The sequence below is a fragment of the Malaclemys terrapin genome, chromosome 4 (genome assembly GCF_027887155.1).
Source record: "Malaclemys terrapin pileata isolate rMalTer1 chromosome 4, rMalTer1.hap1, whole genome shotgun sequence".
Classification (NCBI taxonomy): Eukaryota; Metazoa; Chordata; order Testudines; family Emydidae; genus Malaclemys; species Malaclemys terrapin.
The window spans coordinates 15,060,396-15,075,489 of record NC_071508.1 but is presented as its reverse complement, the minus strand read 5'-3'; the positions used below and the strand labels follow the sequence as shown (position 1 = coordinate 15,075,489).

The following is a 15,094-nucleotide window of genomic DNA, read 5'->3' as shown; positions in this document are numbered from 1 at the left end:
ATGCTGCTGCAAGGCTTGTTAGGCTCTTTGCCAGTGTCCACACTGCCGAGGGGGTGAGTTACCAGTCCACCGGAAATGGCTCCTGGGCTCTAGCCTACACCTCCAGCCTGTCCAGCTAGCCTGGGTTGAAAGCACCCCCGCCCCAGGGGGAGAGGGTTTTGTGTGTGGACAGCCCCCTACTAAGAGCCTGAGTAATCTTTGCAGTGAAGACATACCGTGGGTTTGGGTGGGTGGGAAGGGGGATCAGAGGCCAGATTTGTTTTCCAAATGAGCTGCTGCCATCCAGAAGTACACTGTGCACCCACCCATCCTTGTATGCCTGGGACAGCTCGGGAAAAGACATCTGAGCCCGAGCCAAGCAGGGCTTGCTACCCCCCCAGGATTGGCAGTTGCCCGGCAGGGATGTCAGCTTTGGGGAGGAGCCAGTGTCACACATGAAATACTCCAGCCTTACTGGGAGGATTTCTCTCTCTCTCTCTCTCTCTCTCTCTCTCCCCGCCCTTTGCTCAGTGCCTCTTGCAGCCCTTGCTGCGGGAAGACTCTTTTCTTACCTTTTCGGGGAGTGAAGTGCGCCAGGCAGACGAGCCCGGCTGGCGCAGGGGAGAGATCGGAGACGGGAGAGACGTGGGGAAGCAAAAGTGGACTTGATCTGAAAGAAAAAGAAAGAAAGAAAAGAGAGTCTCCTCTTTCTCCAGCGTGTAAGTACTGGCTCTTCCCCTTGTGCGGTTACATTTCACCAACATTGCAATGTAAACAGAGCAAAGGTACGGCAGAGTGGGGTTTGCTTTTAAAGGAGCAGTTCCCCTTTTATATCCCGCTGGCTTCCCAGCACAGCTTCCTCGGTGGGGATTATTGATCTCTTGGTGGCATGCTGTACTTTGTGGGAGAGGGCGTGAGGGTAGTTGGGGGCCGGGGGATCAGATCAGCTTTATGCCAAATGTAGCAGTAGGATATTCTGGTCTCCTCCTTGGCAGAAGAGATTCCTGTGTGTGTTTTGGTTTTGGTGCGGGGCATTTCGGAAGCCGTGTTCCCCCTCCCCTCCATCACGCCTTTCTCCAAAACCCAGAGGAGTTTGCTCGCAAGGCACGATATTGGCCCGTCTCTGAAGGAAGCCGGCCGGCTGGGAGAGGAGGGGAAAATCTGTTGCCTCCAGTATGAAACTTTGCCAGGCTGCTGTTAGGAGGAGATGACACTGAAGTCTCGGTGTGACATCTGTTCACGTGCTCAGGCGGGGGACGTTCTCCCTGGATGTGTGCATTCCCCTCACGCTGCACTTTTTGTGGCTGCCAGTGTCCTTTGCCTCTCGCTGTAGCTCTGCCACATTCCCAGATATGTGGGGAAGTTGCCCCCTAAGTGTTGCTTCCTTCAGCTCCCTCATCATCACCGCCCTCATCGCGGGTGGGGAGAAGTTACCTAGACCAGATGGTTAATGCCTGCAACCCAAATCCTTGCCAGGCCAGGACTAGAATTGGTGCCAGTGACACTTTAACCAACTGGCCGGTCTCTGTATGGAAACAACCCAGAATGAGCGGTGCCGACAGACTGGCACAATGGTGGCATTAACTCTGAAAGGGAAGAAGCATCAGCCTCCAGCCTGAGGCTCCGGCTTTGTTTGTGTGTCTGGGGGGGGGGGCACTCTGCACAGGCAGCAGGCAGAGGGTTAATGGAACGGCAGTGGGTTTTGTTAAAGTTGAGGAGGGGTGCGTATGCCTGGAGCTCTGGCTGCTGCAGGGTAACCAGTGGTTCGGGTTCAGTTACACTGCTGGGCATTTTCAGTGGCAACATGGTTTGGGCAGAGCGGAAAAACAAACCCCAGACTGAATGTGTGATAAATGCGAAATGGGGCTGCTTTCCATCCCCGGGTGGCTGTGAAAAGGCTCCTGAGAGGCCACCAAAAAACCCCAATTAGCTTGAAAACAGTTACCCGCTGCAAACGCCAGATATTTAGACTCACTAATCATAATTAGCACTTTTCCCTCTTAGCTCTCTAAGCACATTTACAAGCTGGGTAAGTAGCATCATTCCCTGAGTATAGGAAAGTGAGGCACATAGGAAGTGACATGCCCAAGGGCTTGCAACAAGTAAGTGGCAGATCCCAGCTCTCCTGACCCCTAAGCTGGGGTTCTGTCCACTAGGCAATACCGCCTCCCTGCTGCATGACTAGAGATCAGAACCATCCACTCTCCTGATAGGTCACTCTGCCAACTGGCACAGTGAAGGCCCCTTTGGCACTGGTCCTGTCTGCATGCTGGAGGGTTTTGCCAGTGTGGGTGAGAGGAGTGGTGCCAGCTCACCTGGCCAGTAAGGGAGAAGTACTTTCCAGGGACTGCTGCCCCTTACTGGAGGGGTTTAGAAATTTCGCAGGCATGCCTCCACTGACTGACTCGGGTTTGTCTTCTGTGTGAGATGCGCAAGCAACTGTAGGCCTGTGTTAGCCTACGCACCCAGGAGTGCCACGTTGCCACTCCTGACTCCCCAGCTCCAACCTCACAGGCCTGGTGACAGGTGAGGAGGGAACTGGATGGGTCTCTAGACATCTTACTTCACATAGAGCCTTTCAGACACTACAGCCAACCCCACTGAGGTGTGTGAGGGGTGCTGGGTGGGGCAGCATATGGGAAGGATCAGAGAGTAACAGGATTGATTTGGGCATAGGAGAATGTAGGCACCATATCAGGGAAATTTCCTCAGGGTGAAATCAGTTAGACAGTGGAATAATCTCCCCAGCAAAGGCTGGAAGCCCCCTCATTAGAAAAGAAAGGAAGGTCTTATGGCTAAAGAACAGGAGTCAAATGATCTGGATTCTATTCTTGGCTTTGCCACAGATTCCCCCGGGGACCTTGGGCCACTCACTTAACATCTGTGCCTCAGTGTCTTCATCAGTGAACTGTGACCTTGCATCGCTCCGTGAGGTTTGCTCATTCGGGTCTGCACTGAGCATTGAGATGCTGGCATGGAAGGTGCTTTGGAAGCACAGAGTATTATTTTCAGTGTTGTATTTTTTGTGAAGGCCACTTTCACTAATTGGCCACTCTTTTAGGTCCCTTGAATGGAAGCTAACGACAGGTTTCACTGGATGGAGTGTGTAGTTATTGTGTGTCATGTTCATACATTATGGGTGACGATAGTGCAGTAGCCATGCACCCTGGCTTCTGAGTTGGCTGTTTTAAATTTGGCTAATGTATTCCAGATGCATTTATGATGGTAGTGGTTAGAATTCCTCTGAGATGGGGCCATATTGTGTCAGGCACATACCCATAGTGAGAGAGAGTCCTTGCCTGAAGTTGTGTACAGTCTAAATAGACAAGAGAAGGATTATTAGCCCTATTTTACAAATGGAGGAACAGAGATGAGGTGACTTGCCCAAGGTCACTCAGGGAGCCTGTGGCAGAGCTGAGAACTAAGCCCCTGAATCCCAGACAATCCTTCCACTTTCTGTGTCACAGGCAGAGCCCTGGCCACCTGCTGAAAACAAAAGTTATAGGTTTATGTGCACATGTGACACTGGGTGGACTGCAATCACTTCACAGACATCATGTTTGCATTAAAGTTTTCAGGCTGCAGCACATTTCTGAGTCCATTGGTCCCACTCTGGCCTTCTGGAGACAGATGAATCATTCATTACAAACCCTGGAACACTCTTCTGGCTTCATTACACACCTGAAACTTGGGGCAGGTTGTCTGAGAAAATCTCGACGTGTCCAAATAAACATTTGAGCTTCCATGGTGCTGTATGTACAACAGCATCCTCACAACCTCCCTTTGAGGAAGGTTTCCATTTCACAGATGGGGAACCTGAGATATGGAGGCGAAGTGGAATTGATGGTAGAGCAAGAACGCTGGGCACCTAACTCCCAGCCTGGGTCGGCTCCAGGCACCAGCGCAGGAAGCAGGTGCTTGGGGCAGCCAATGGAAAGGGGCGGCACATCCGAGTCTTCGGCGGCAATTCGGCGGTGGGTCCCTGGGTCCCTCTCGGAGGGAAGGACCTGCCACCAAACTGCTGCCGAAGAATGAAGCGGCGCGGCAGAGCTGCCGCTGCAGTGCCACCGATCGCAGCTTTATCTTTTTTTTTTATTTTTTCTTCGCCGCTTGGGGCGGCAAAAAAAGCTGGAGCTGGCCCTGCTCCCAGCCTTGGGCTCAGTCCTCCAGGCCACTCAGAACTCTCAAAAAGGTCTGAAACGCAGTTTTGCTCTGAGTTATTGGTGCATCGGCTCCACCCCCCTGCCAAAACTCAGCCCAAAGCCTGCAAACTGACATTGCCTTGATTTGCATCCAAGCATCTCTAATGTTTAATAGGCATCTAATTTTAGAGGTCACTTGGCTCCTTTCAGCAAATGGCATCCCGGCGGGGATCTGCCTGTTGAATTTGTCTTCTTATCCCTTCCTGACTAACTCACTGCTGCTGGAAAAGAAACAGAAAACAAACCACCACCTGTTGGTTGCTGTAGGTGCAAAGGCCCGGATTGCAATCTTGCACGCAGTTAGCTCGGCAGAGACAATCTCTTCCCAAATACAGCATCCTGGTCTCCTGGTCACGCTCTTTCTTTTCCAATCAAGGTCCCTTTTAAGGTAGCATTTCCCCTGCAGCCAAAGTTGCTCCTCGGCTCCCCAGTTGCTTAGCCACTCACAGCCCTCGCCCACACCACTGGCCTGCCACCCTTGCTGGAACAGAAGCTGGAGTGAAAATTACTTTCAGACAGCTGTGAAAAGCGACCAAGCTTTAGACTGTCAGGCAAATCTACACTGATGCCTCCTTGCTGCTGTGGTCTGTGCGGTCTCTTGCTTTTCTTCTCTCTCTCTCCTTCTTTTGTGCAGTCCAGTCTTGTCGATTTCCCGGTTGCAATTGGAGATCAGTATTCTGCTATCTTCTGCATTTTCGAGCTGTTTTTAGAGACCGGCTCAGACGCAGATATGCAAGTGCTCAGCAACCACAATCAGGGCCCGATTGTCTAAAGAACTCCGCTCCCTCTAAGGCACCTAAGCAAGAGCCCGATTTTCAGAAGTGCTCAGCACCCGGCCGCGGCCATTGGGACACTTCTGGGTCCAGATTTTCCAAAGAACCCAGCACTCAACGCACACCCAACGTGCTGAATTCTCCTGCAAACCTGGCCCCTTGGATAGGTGCCTGAGAGGCAGCTGAGCTCTCTTGAAAGTTCTGGCCTAGGGGCACCGTGCATAATGGTCCACATCTTCTAACACGGGGCTAGTGCTTTTGGCTGCATGATTCATAGAGAGGAAGGATGGTCCAGCGGTTCAGGCACTAGCCTAGGACTTGGGTTCAAGTCCCTGCTCCACCGCAGTCTTCCTGTGTTACCTTGACTACATCACTGAGCCTTTCTGTGCCGGCTCCCTGATGTACAGTGGAAATGGTAGCACTTTCCTACCTCACAGGGGTGTTGTGAGGATAAATACGTTTAAAGGACAGTGTGATGTCCAGATGCTATGGAAACGGGGACCTATGAGGACCTACAATAGTGAGAGACACTGTATAAGGGGCTGGTTTTCAGAGTGCGAGTGCTCAGCACTTCCTGAAGATCAAGCCCCTTTAAAGTATCTCAAGTTGGGCTCCAGCGGTTGAGACAGCCCAAATCACGAGTCACTTTGGAGTTTTAAAACACGTAGCTCGCCACTGCTTAGAGGGACAATGTGGTGGTAGGCAATAGAGTAGCTCTAAGGCAGGGGTTCTTAAGCTGGGGGTCGGGACCCCTCAAGGAGTCGGGAGGTTATTATAAGGGGGGGGGTCACGAGCTGTCAACCTCCACCCCAAACCCCGCTTTGCCTCCAGCATTTATAATGGTGTTAAATATATAAAAAAGTGTTTTTAATGTATAAGGGGGGTCGCGCTCAGAGGTTTGCTATGTGAAAGGGGTCACCAGTGCAAAAGTTTGACAGCCACTGCCCTAAGGAGTCCAGGCAAGAGAGACACTGACTACCCTCTTCTGAAACTGTCCCACGACTGTCTTTACCTGCTGCTCTGAGTGATACGTTTGTGCGTCACTTCCAAATACCCGTTTCCCAACATCCGACGCATCCAGGGGGCAGCGAATGATTTATTGGTAACATCTAATCCGAGGAGTGATCATTAGGAAAAAATAAAACAACCCTGCAGCAGTTTGTACGTATCTTTGCCACCTGCCTTCTTCATAACTGTACATCTTGCCTGGGCTATTTATAGGGCTTCCTGAGCCATCTGGGCTGAGGCAGGGAGGTGCTTGGGACTGAGGCATGGGTCGCCTACTTTCAGATGAGCAAAGGTGTCTCTCTTGAACAATTAGCTGGCAGCGAGGGTTGGGAATCGAACTGGCACTCGCCTACCGTGCACTAACTGTGCGGACCCTGATGACACACATTCAGAGTTCCTTAATGGGTTTTAATCTACTCCTGTTTCAAAGAGGACTAGAGCAAAGCCTGTTAACAAACCCCTCAGCAGGATCCACATGGACAGTCAGTGTCAGCACGCTAGTGAAGGGTAGATTCTCACTCCAGCCTGCAGCGAGCTAAGGCCAGTTCTATGCTATCAACTTACATCAGTATAACTACAATGCTCAGGGGTGTGAAAAATCCATTCCCCTGAGCTACAGAGCTATACTGACCTAACCCCTAGTGTAGACAGGCTTCTCCCGTCGACATAGCTACCACCTTTCATGCAGGTGGATTAACTGAAGCTGCAGCATTTTAAGTGTAGACCGGCCCTAAATGTTGGTGTAGATAAACCAATATGTAGGGTGGCAGAAAATGAATTGTAAGGCAGGTGCGGGGGGAGGCACATGCCGTGCTCTAGGCATCAGGGGAGAGGCGCTATAGAAAAACCCTTTAGACTAGAGCCATTAGATTGGTTGGATTAGATAATGGGGGTTGTGGTTGATAGAGAGGAAGGATCGATATAGCAATCATGCTCTGAATGCCAACAGCAAGTGTCATGTTATCACAGCACAACTGAAGTGGCTTAAGGAGCAGTGGTATTGCCAGAGACTGTTTAATAGTAGCATTGCAGCTGCAATCAAATAATTTGGGTCCTGGATCTGCCTTGCCTTTCCAGCTATGCTACTGGGGAAATGCCCTGTGGTTCAGACTTTCATTTTGCGGAAGCAGCTGGTTGAGAGAAATCACCACTCTGATCCTAGGAAACAAGCGGGTCAGCATGGGGTAGCGGATAGTGCATTGAACTGGAAGCCAGGAGATCTGGACTCTAGTCTAGGTTCTGCCACTGACCAGCCAAGAGACCTTGGGCCTGTCACTTCGCCACTCTGCACGTCTTCTTCCTCTTTGTCTGTCTTGCCTAATTTGTAAGCTCTTTGAAGCAGGGACAATCACTCACTGAGTGCGTTTGCAGTGCCTTGCATAATGGGGCCTTGATCTTGGTTGGGGCATGTAGACATTAATGTAATATTCATAACAATATTTTTAAAAATTACTACTCTTTGATGTAATGTTGTCAGCACGGACTGCTGGCCACCTCCAGCATTTTGGGATCACACAGGATTGCCAGAGCAGGAGTATCACTGCTGTTGATGCACAAAGAAAGAAATAACCCGGATGAAATGGTGTTAATTTCAAAAATGTGTGTGGAGGGTGAGGGCAGAGATTCTACATGAGCCATATAAAGAATGGCCTTGCTAATGAAGATACTTAATTAGTAATAATTAGTGAGTACCTTCCAAACATTAACTCTCACAACACCCTTGAGCTATGTACAGGGCCGGTGCAACCTATTAGGCGACCTAGGCGGTTGCCTAGGACACTAGCATTTGGTGGGCGGCATTTTCTTCGGCGGCAACCGGATCTTCGGCCGCCCCGGTCACCACCCCGCTCCGCTTCTCTCCCTCCCAGGCTTGCGGTGCCAAACAGCTGATTGGCGCCGCAAGCCTGGGAGGCGGGAGAAGTGGAGCAGCGACAGCATGCTCGGAGAGGAGGCGGAGCAGAGGTGAGCTGGTGTGGGGAGCTGCCGCACGGCTCCCCGGGCAGAGGGGGGAGCTGCATGGGGGAGGCGCCTCAGGGTGGGGGGGGGTGGGGAGCTGCCGCGGGGCTCGGGGAGGGGGCGGACCAGAGGTGAGCTGGGGGAGTTGCCGGCATGGCTCCCCGGGCTGGGGGGGTGGGGGGTGGAGAGCTACTGTGGGGGGGCGTCTCAGGGCGGAGGGGGGGTGGGGAGCTGCCGCAGGGGGGGTGCCTCAGGGCGGGGGGGGGGTGGGAAGCTGCTGCAGGACTTGGGGAGAGGGGAGGGCACAAGGTGGAAGTTTCGCCAAGGGTGTGAAACATCCTTGCACCGGCCCTGGCTATGTATTATTATCCCTGTTTTACAGATGGGTAAAACAAGGCACAGAACGGCTAAAAGCTAGCTTGTGCACAGTGACCTATTCCTGTTTCAAAATGAGTCATTGCCAGAGCTGGGCATGGGACCCAGGCGTCCTGGCTCCCAGCTCCCGATGTGACACTTGTCAGTTTATTATTTTCCTGCTTTTAGAAGAGCGAGCTGGGGTGAGAGTCAAATAAATCAATTAATGAAATTAACCTGGAAAAACAAAGCAGGTGGCTGTTAGTGTCGCTTTAATCCATCTGGATTTTTAGCTGCAGGGCAGTGGGCTCCCTTTATGCTCAAATAAAAGTGTTAGTCTCTAAGGTGCCACAAGTACTCCTGTTCTTTTTGTGGCTACAGATTAACACGGCTGCTACTCTGAAACTTGGGAAATAGAAGATGCTGTTACCAGCAGCAACATCCTTGTACAACTAATGACAGCAGTGGGGTGCTGGGGCTCATGGGAGAGTTGGGGATTCTTTCCATTGCTCAGTGATGAGATTTTTTTTAGGAGACTAAGGGAATTAGGGCCCGGTTTGTTAAGGAATTTAGATGCCTAACTCCTATTGAGTTCAGTGGGAGTTAGGTGCTTGAATACCTTTAAGTCTCTTGGAGCGAAGATTCAGTTCATGCAGCATGTTTCTGGTCAGGATGTCTTTTGCTGGAGACTAGGCACCCAGCTGGTGCCAAAGGAACACACTGCTCTGTGTTTTTCGGTGGTGTTCTAGGGCATAACCTGGGTGGAGTGGTCCAAGGGGAAATTATCTCTGGAAGGGTTAAGGTCAGACTTGGAGATGTTCACTGTCAAACAAGATCCCATTATAGATTCTCTCCTGCCTGGTAAATGTTCCTCCAGCCACCACACTGAATATTCAGAGCCTGGCTTCCTATTGAAACATGTTTAAATTGGCCGAGGGTCAAGAGTGCATTTTCAATGCAAAGAACATGTGGGAGAAAATTAATTTATTCTGCAAGATTCTGCGTCTGGGAAGAAATACCCAGGTCATGTTCTGTTCTGTTCTATTCTGTTCTACTGTTTATACCATGCCCATCACTGTGGACTCTAAGCACCATCCAGAGATGCATTAAGTGACATAGCTGGCATCAGACACACGTGGTTCTCTCTTTCTCCTTTTCATCTCCCCAGGGGCAAGAATAACGTGAGATGTTTTTAAATTATTTTTCAGTGTCTGCCATATTATGTTTATTATTGAAGGCAACGTTCATCCTGAGCATCGGATGATCTGTCTCTCTCAAGCCCTCGGGTTCTGTGAGTTTAACATTCTCAGGGAGGTAGCGTTGGGCACTACCACGCTACATCGGCTCATTTTCACACCCCTGAGCGACGTAAGTTACATCGAGTTAAGCGGTAGTGTAGACCAGCCCTTAGCCTTACCTGATTTCCAGGCCCTTCTTTTGAAAAAAAAAAAAATATCTTGAGGGTACAGCTGCTGCGAGAATGGTTTAGGGCAGTTGTTCTCAAACTGTGATCCACGGACCATAGTTCGTAGGTTGCTGCATGGGTCTGGCTCTCCTTTTCCCCCCTGCTGCTAAATTGTATTAATAGTTAGCTTAAAAGTATCGGAGTATGTTGTTTTCCATGAGTTACTCTGGCAATTACTGTAGCTGCCACAGGGAAGTTTGTGATCCTGAATGGGAAGGAGGGATGAAGGAGTGTGATCTCCCACTTCTCAGCCTCTTGTCTTCTGTTCAGGTGTATTGACGGGACCCGTCACACAATCAAACCCTGATAACGTCCCTTCCACAATCCCAGAGCCTGAACTTCCTATCACAGCTCTTGTGTGCTGCTAACACCTCTCTGTGGAGTCTGAAACAAACAAGTGGAAACTCCTAACAAATCCTTCTAGTTTTGGGGTTGGAGTAAAGTGTGTGTGTTGGTGCAGGGGGAGGACAGAGAGAGAGAGAAATTTGGTTTCTTTCCCCAGCAGACCTGAGAGCTGCAATTATTGGGTTCTTTTTTAAATTGAATTTTTGAATCCAAAAGAATTGAATTTCTGGGCTGATCTTAAACTCTGCAGCCTCAAAACAGATTTAAATATGTGATTCTGCAAAACAGGGAAAAATTCCAAAATCCCCGTTTATGTGTGTTCTTTATTGTGAATTAAAAAATAATTGAAAAAGACCTCTATCCAAAGCTCTAAGCTCTCTGACACGCCATTAACAATCACAGCAGCATTAAAATGAGCCATTCCAAGATACATTGGTGTATTTCCACCTGAAACGTCAACCTGAACCCTGCCTTTGTACCGTCCAGTGTGTCGTGGATTGCTCAGTGGCCGGGTAGATATTGGAAAGTATCATTTGATGAATGGCAGGTGATAGGGAGCTGTGGTGTGGCCCGTGCTGCTGAACTTCATCCAGACAGCTCTCAAAGGGGCCAGATTTTCAAAGGTATTTAGGGGCCTAACTTCCACAGATTTCAGCAGAAGTTATAGCCTTTCTGAACCTAGCTGCATCTTCAGGCGCCTGAATACTTTAAAAAAATCTGGCCCAAAGTGCTTTATTTAAAAATATAGTGGTAGGAATCTCTTCCCACCAATGCAGTGTAACCTCCTAGTGGGAGAAAGCCAGTACTTTTACAAACCGATGAGGAAAGGCAGTGAAGAGTATTGGGATAATACTTACCTCTCTCACCGTGGGGCTGAAGCTTTATCGGTGTCAGGTGAAAAGTTGGAGATCCTCAAGCGAAAGGTGCTGTAGAAGGCTATTATTAAAGGGATTGGCTGGCTGGGCACAGTAACCTTTCCCTGCATAATGTCCTTCGCTCTTCAAGCTGAAAGGGTAAATTCACATACAAAGGAAAAGCAGCAAAGTGTTTTCTAGGGAAGTTTCCACCCACCCTAAGACATTTAATGCTCTTTTTGCTACAGAAATCCCCTAGAAGCAACCAACTCAGAATTATCTCTGAATCATTATGTGGTAATTGCATAAATGGCCGATTCCTGTTCCTGACCTCTTAGGAATCTGCCCTACCCTTAGCACAGACAAAATCTTTTGTCTAGTCCCAGCATCAAATAGTTGCTTACGTGGCCTTTCCGATAATTACAGAACCTCCAAATCCTGCAGAGAGAAGGAACACATCTCCACTTATCCGCTATTGTTAAATAAGGGGTCTGGGCCCCGTTCTCAGTTGGTGCAAACTGGTGTAGTTCCACTGGAGTCAGTTGGAGTCTCCATTGGAACTACACCCACTTACAACAGCAATGGATCTATTCTATTCTATTCTATTCTATTCTATTCTATTCCTGGTATTATTTGTATAACAGTAGCACCTAGTGGTACCTAGAGCCCAGTTGAGACTGGGGCTTCATTGTGCTAGGGACCACGCCCGGACGAACGACAGTCCCTCCCCCAAAGGTTTTGCAGTTTGAATAGACATGACAGAACAAGGCTGGGAGCAAGGAGGGTCATTATCTCCGTTCTGCAAATGGGAACCGAAGCAGAGAGAGATTAAGTGACTTGCCCAAGGTGACACAGGAAGTATATGGCAGAGTGAGAAATTGGACCCAGTCTGTTCTGTTCAGCTTCTTATATTTTGCCCATCACAGTGGAGTCTGGCCTGCTGTGTTGTCTGCCAGACACTTAGAATAGACGTAGCAAATCAGCTTATTCCCCAGTGCTGTGACTGGACTTCTCTAGACGTTATTTTTAGTGTTCATGAAAGGTGCCAGTTTGACCACACTGCAGACTGAAGCCCTGTGTTAGTCCCATCCACGTCACAGGCACCACCTGGGGGGTGACTACGAAACAGCTCTGTAATGTAGCCCTGCCAGTGTTCCCCAAGCCCTGCACTATGGAGACCACATCTAGGGGAGAGGTCACTGACTCTGCAGCCCTCTACAATAAATGCATTGATCATTTTTCAGTGCGTTCAGCACTGGTGGTAGGTGGTAAATTAACAGCCCTGGCGATTCAAGGCCTCTATTTACTTGGAAAGCAGGTCCAGCGCAGGTATGCATCCCCCCAGCACTGCTACACCAGAGTGTCTCCAGCGCCAACCTGGAGGGACCTCCCTTCTCCATGAGAGCGTGGTTCAGCCTCCATGGACGGTCCCTGGCCTCTCTGCTGAGCCTAGTTTGGTGTCCACAGAAACGGGAGTGAAACCATAAACTTCATGCTGCATAGGCCACTAAGCAGCCATTAGACAGTCAGTGCCACAGAGCATCTGCAGCATGGTATCCCATCGTCACCCGGTCCCCTTGTTTAGGGAGGTGGTGGGGGTGAATTGTAAAATTCTGTCCTGTGCGGAGGAAGATTCTGCAGGGCTAAGTCTAACTTTTGGCTCACGTGGTCCAAGCCAGAAATCCCCAAAGGATTCCTCCGACTGCTCTGGGAAGAGGAGCCCCGGTAGTTGTTATTTATTTATTTATTGTGAAGCGAAAAAGACAAGACACAGATAACCTCTGTGACGCAGGCCTGAGGAGGAGGATGACGGCAGTGCGGAGTTTCAACAGGCCTTCTGAAAAACAGAATGGAGATCCTTTAATCCCTGCCCTTTAGCCAAGAGGGAGAGCGGAGATCCAGCAAATTGAAGCTGGAAGGCTGAGTTCTGAGAGACCTACAGCTCTGAAGACATTCTTCAGGTCACATGTCTCTGCTCTGCACAGAGACTCCAATTGCGGCTCCTTAGAAGGGTTTCAAAGGGCCACAGGTGAGTCTGATGGATACCTGAGCTGGCTTGCATTGTACTGTACTAGGTTTAAGAAAAGAACCTAAACTGTGTGCATGTGCTAATGTATGTATTTATGCCATGCCACCTTTCATGAGCTCTTTGGCCCGGACTCTGGTTTCTTGGATCTTTTCCAAAAGTCCATGTTAAATGCAGATAATGCCTCCGCTTTCCAGTGACATTCACTCTCCCAAGTAAACCAAACCCTCACCCAAGGCTTGCCCCACTCCTGTTTCTAGCACTGCCCCTCCCCTTTATCGATAAATCTCCAGCCCCCCAGCAGGAACAATGACAGCACTTCCACTTCTAGGATGAGAATTCCTGGTACCATCAACTGCCCTGATGGTTGCACTGTTTCTAAAGGGCTGTGATTGTGGCATTTCAAAGGCTTTGACTGCACAAGCAAATCTTTTGTATTGAATTGCTGTCAGACAAATCCAAGGTGCTATTCTGCCAGGAAGGAAGGAGTCAAAGTAGATTGCAAACAAAGCCCCTTTGACTTCAGTTTTCCAGCAGAGGGGCTAGGAGAAAGGGATTGCTGGGAGTCATTTTAAATCCATGAAAACAGGATACAGTGTTTAAGGGAGAGGGAGTGATTTCATAAATTCACATTCACAGCATGTGTTCGAGTTAAGCACGTAATCCATCCCAATCCCCTCTTATTAGCGGTTAATTGTATAATTAGTGGCACTGTGATAATGGTGTGGTGAGTGCAGCTAACTCCCACGTGCACAGCCGACTCAATGGCTTTCAAACCAGAAGGGAGTGTGGTGTAGTGGTTAGAGCAGATCACTTAGGCTAAGCTTGGCTCTGAAAACCGATTTGCTGAGTGAACTTGGGCCAGTCAGATCGGTATAAAGCTCACCTGCCTTTCAGGGATTTTGTGAGGCATAAAGAAGACCTGCAAAGGAACATTTAAAATTGCCATTTTTTGCTTCTTGATGTACAAAGACATCTTTTATCTGCTTGATTGTTAGGGTTTTGGGAATGCCCAGTCTGGTCTCGCTGGTTTTGTGGGTTTCAGATGTTTATTGTGAGTGCTCATTCCCAGACTGAAAGGTTGTGCAGTCTTTACCACAGACATACTTTCTCCGAAGTGTCCATCAGCCATTGGAATTCAATTGGTGTTAACCAAAACAAGGACATTTTAAACAGTGAGGCAGAAAATCTCTTCTCTCACTTGCTCACCTTTGTCATCTTGACGCTGTGAAGTCACAGTTACGGCAGTTCTCCAGTAGTCCATAGAGCCTCCCAGTATATACCAGACCTGAATAAGTTCAACCAGAAAATGAGAGCGAGCATGGAAAAGTCTATTAGGACACAAGCCTTTCAGGCCATCTTTAGAAAGAAGCAAAAAACTGGGCATCAAGCCCAGTCATCCCTTTCCACTGCAGCTCTCCTTCGGATGATCAGGGCAGTGTTAGCTCTGTCAGCATTTGTGGTCTCAATGACTGCGTGCACTCAAGTCACAAACCAAAACCACCAGGATGTTGTCCTCATTTATTGTTTGTATTACAGTAGGGCCTAGAGGCTCTATCCAAGCTGGGGGGCTCATTGTGTGAGGCTCTGAACATACACATAGTCCCTGCCCTGGAGAGCTTACAGTCCAATAGACAGCAAAGGCAAAGGATGGGAGAGGGGAAATATCTCCATTCTACAGATGAGGAATAGACTCCCCTAAGGAGTCTGTGATAGAGCCAGAAATCAGGCCCAGATCTCCAGAATCCCAGTCAAATGCCTTACCCACCTGACCATCCTTCCTCCCTGGAGCTGGTGTCAAATTCTTTCCCATTGATCTGCCATTCAGATTCCTTCTAGCACCTGAGGCTTCCTAATGTCATCATCCTTCTTTGCCTTGTAGTCTCCTCTAGCAGATCTCTCTCTCCTTCCCTCTGTGTGTGTCTCATGCTGAGCTCCGTTATTGTCCACACTTTCCAAGGCTCAGGCCTAAGTGCTTTTAACTTGTCCAGGGCACCAGAGCCTGTGGCTGCATGCTGAAAAGGTGGTGACCCAGTGGGAGACTGAACTACCAGATTACAACAAAGGATCTGATAACTTCAAAGAGAGGAGAGGGGGCTGAGAGGGAACAGGGTGCGTGGATGGGATTGAAC

The 15,094-nt window shown here is 49.3% G+C and overlaps 1 protein-coding gene across 1 annotated transcript in view; it reads left to right on the top strand.

Moving 5' to 3' along the window:
* The first annotated feature begins 509 nt into the window (after positions 1-509).
* CDK18 (cyclin dependent kinase 18) overlaps positions 510-15,094 on the top strand; it is a 70,708-nt gene continuing 56,123 nt past the window's right edge. The window contains exon 1 of the mRNA XM_054027234.1: positions 510-698. The gene's annotated coding sequence lies outside the window, so the exon portion shown is untranslated. The remainder of the gene's footprint in view (positions 699-15,094) is intronic.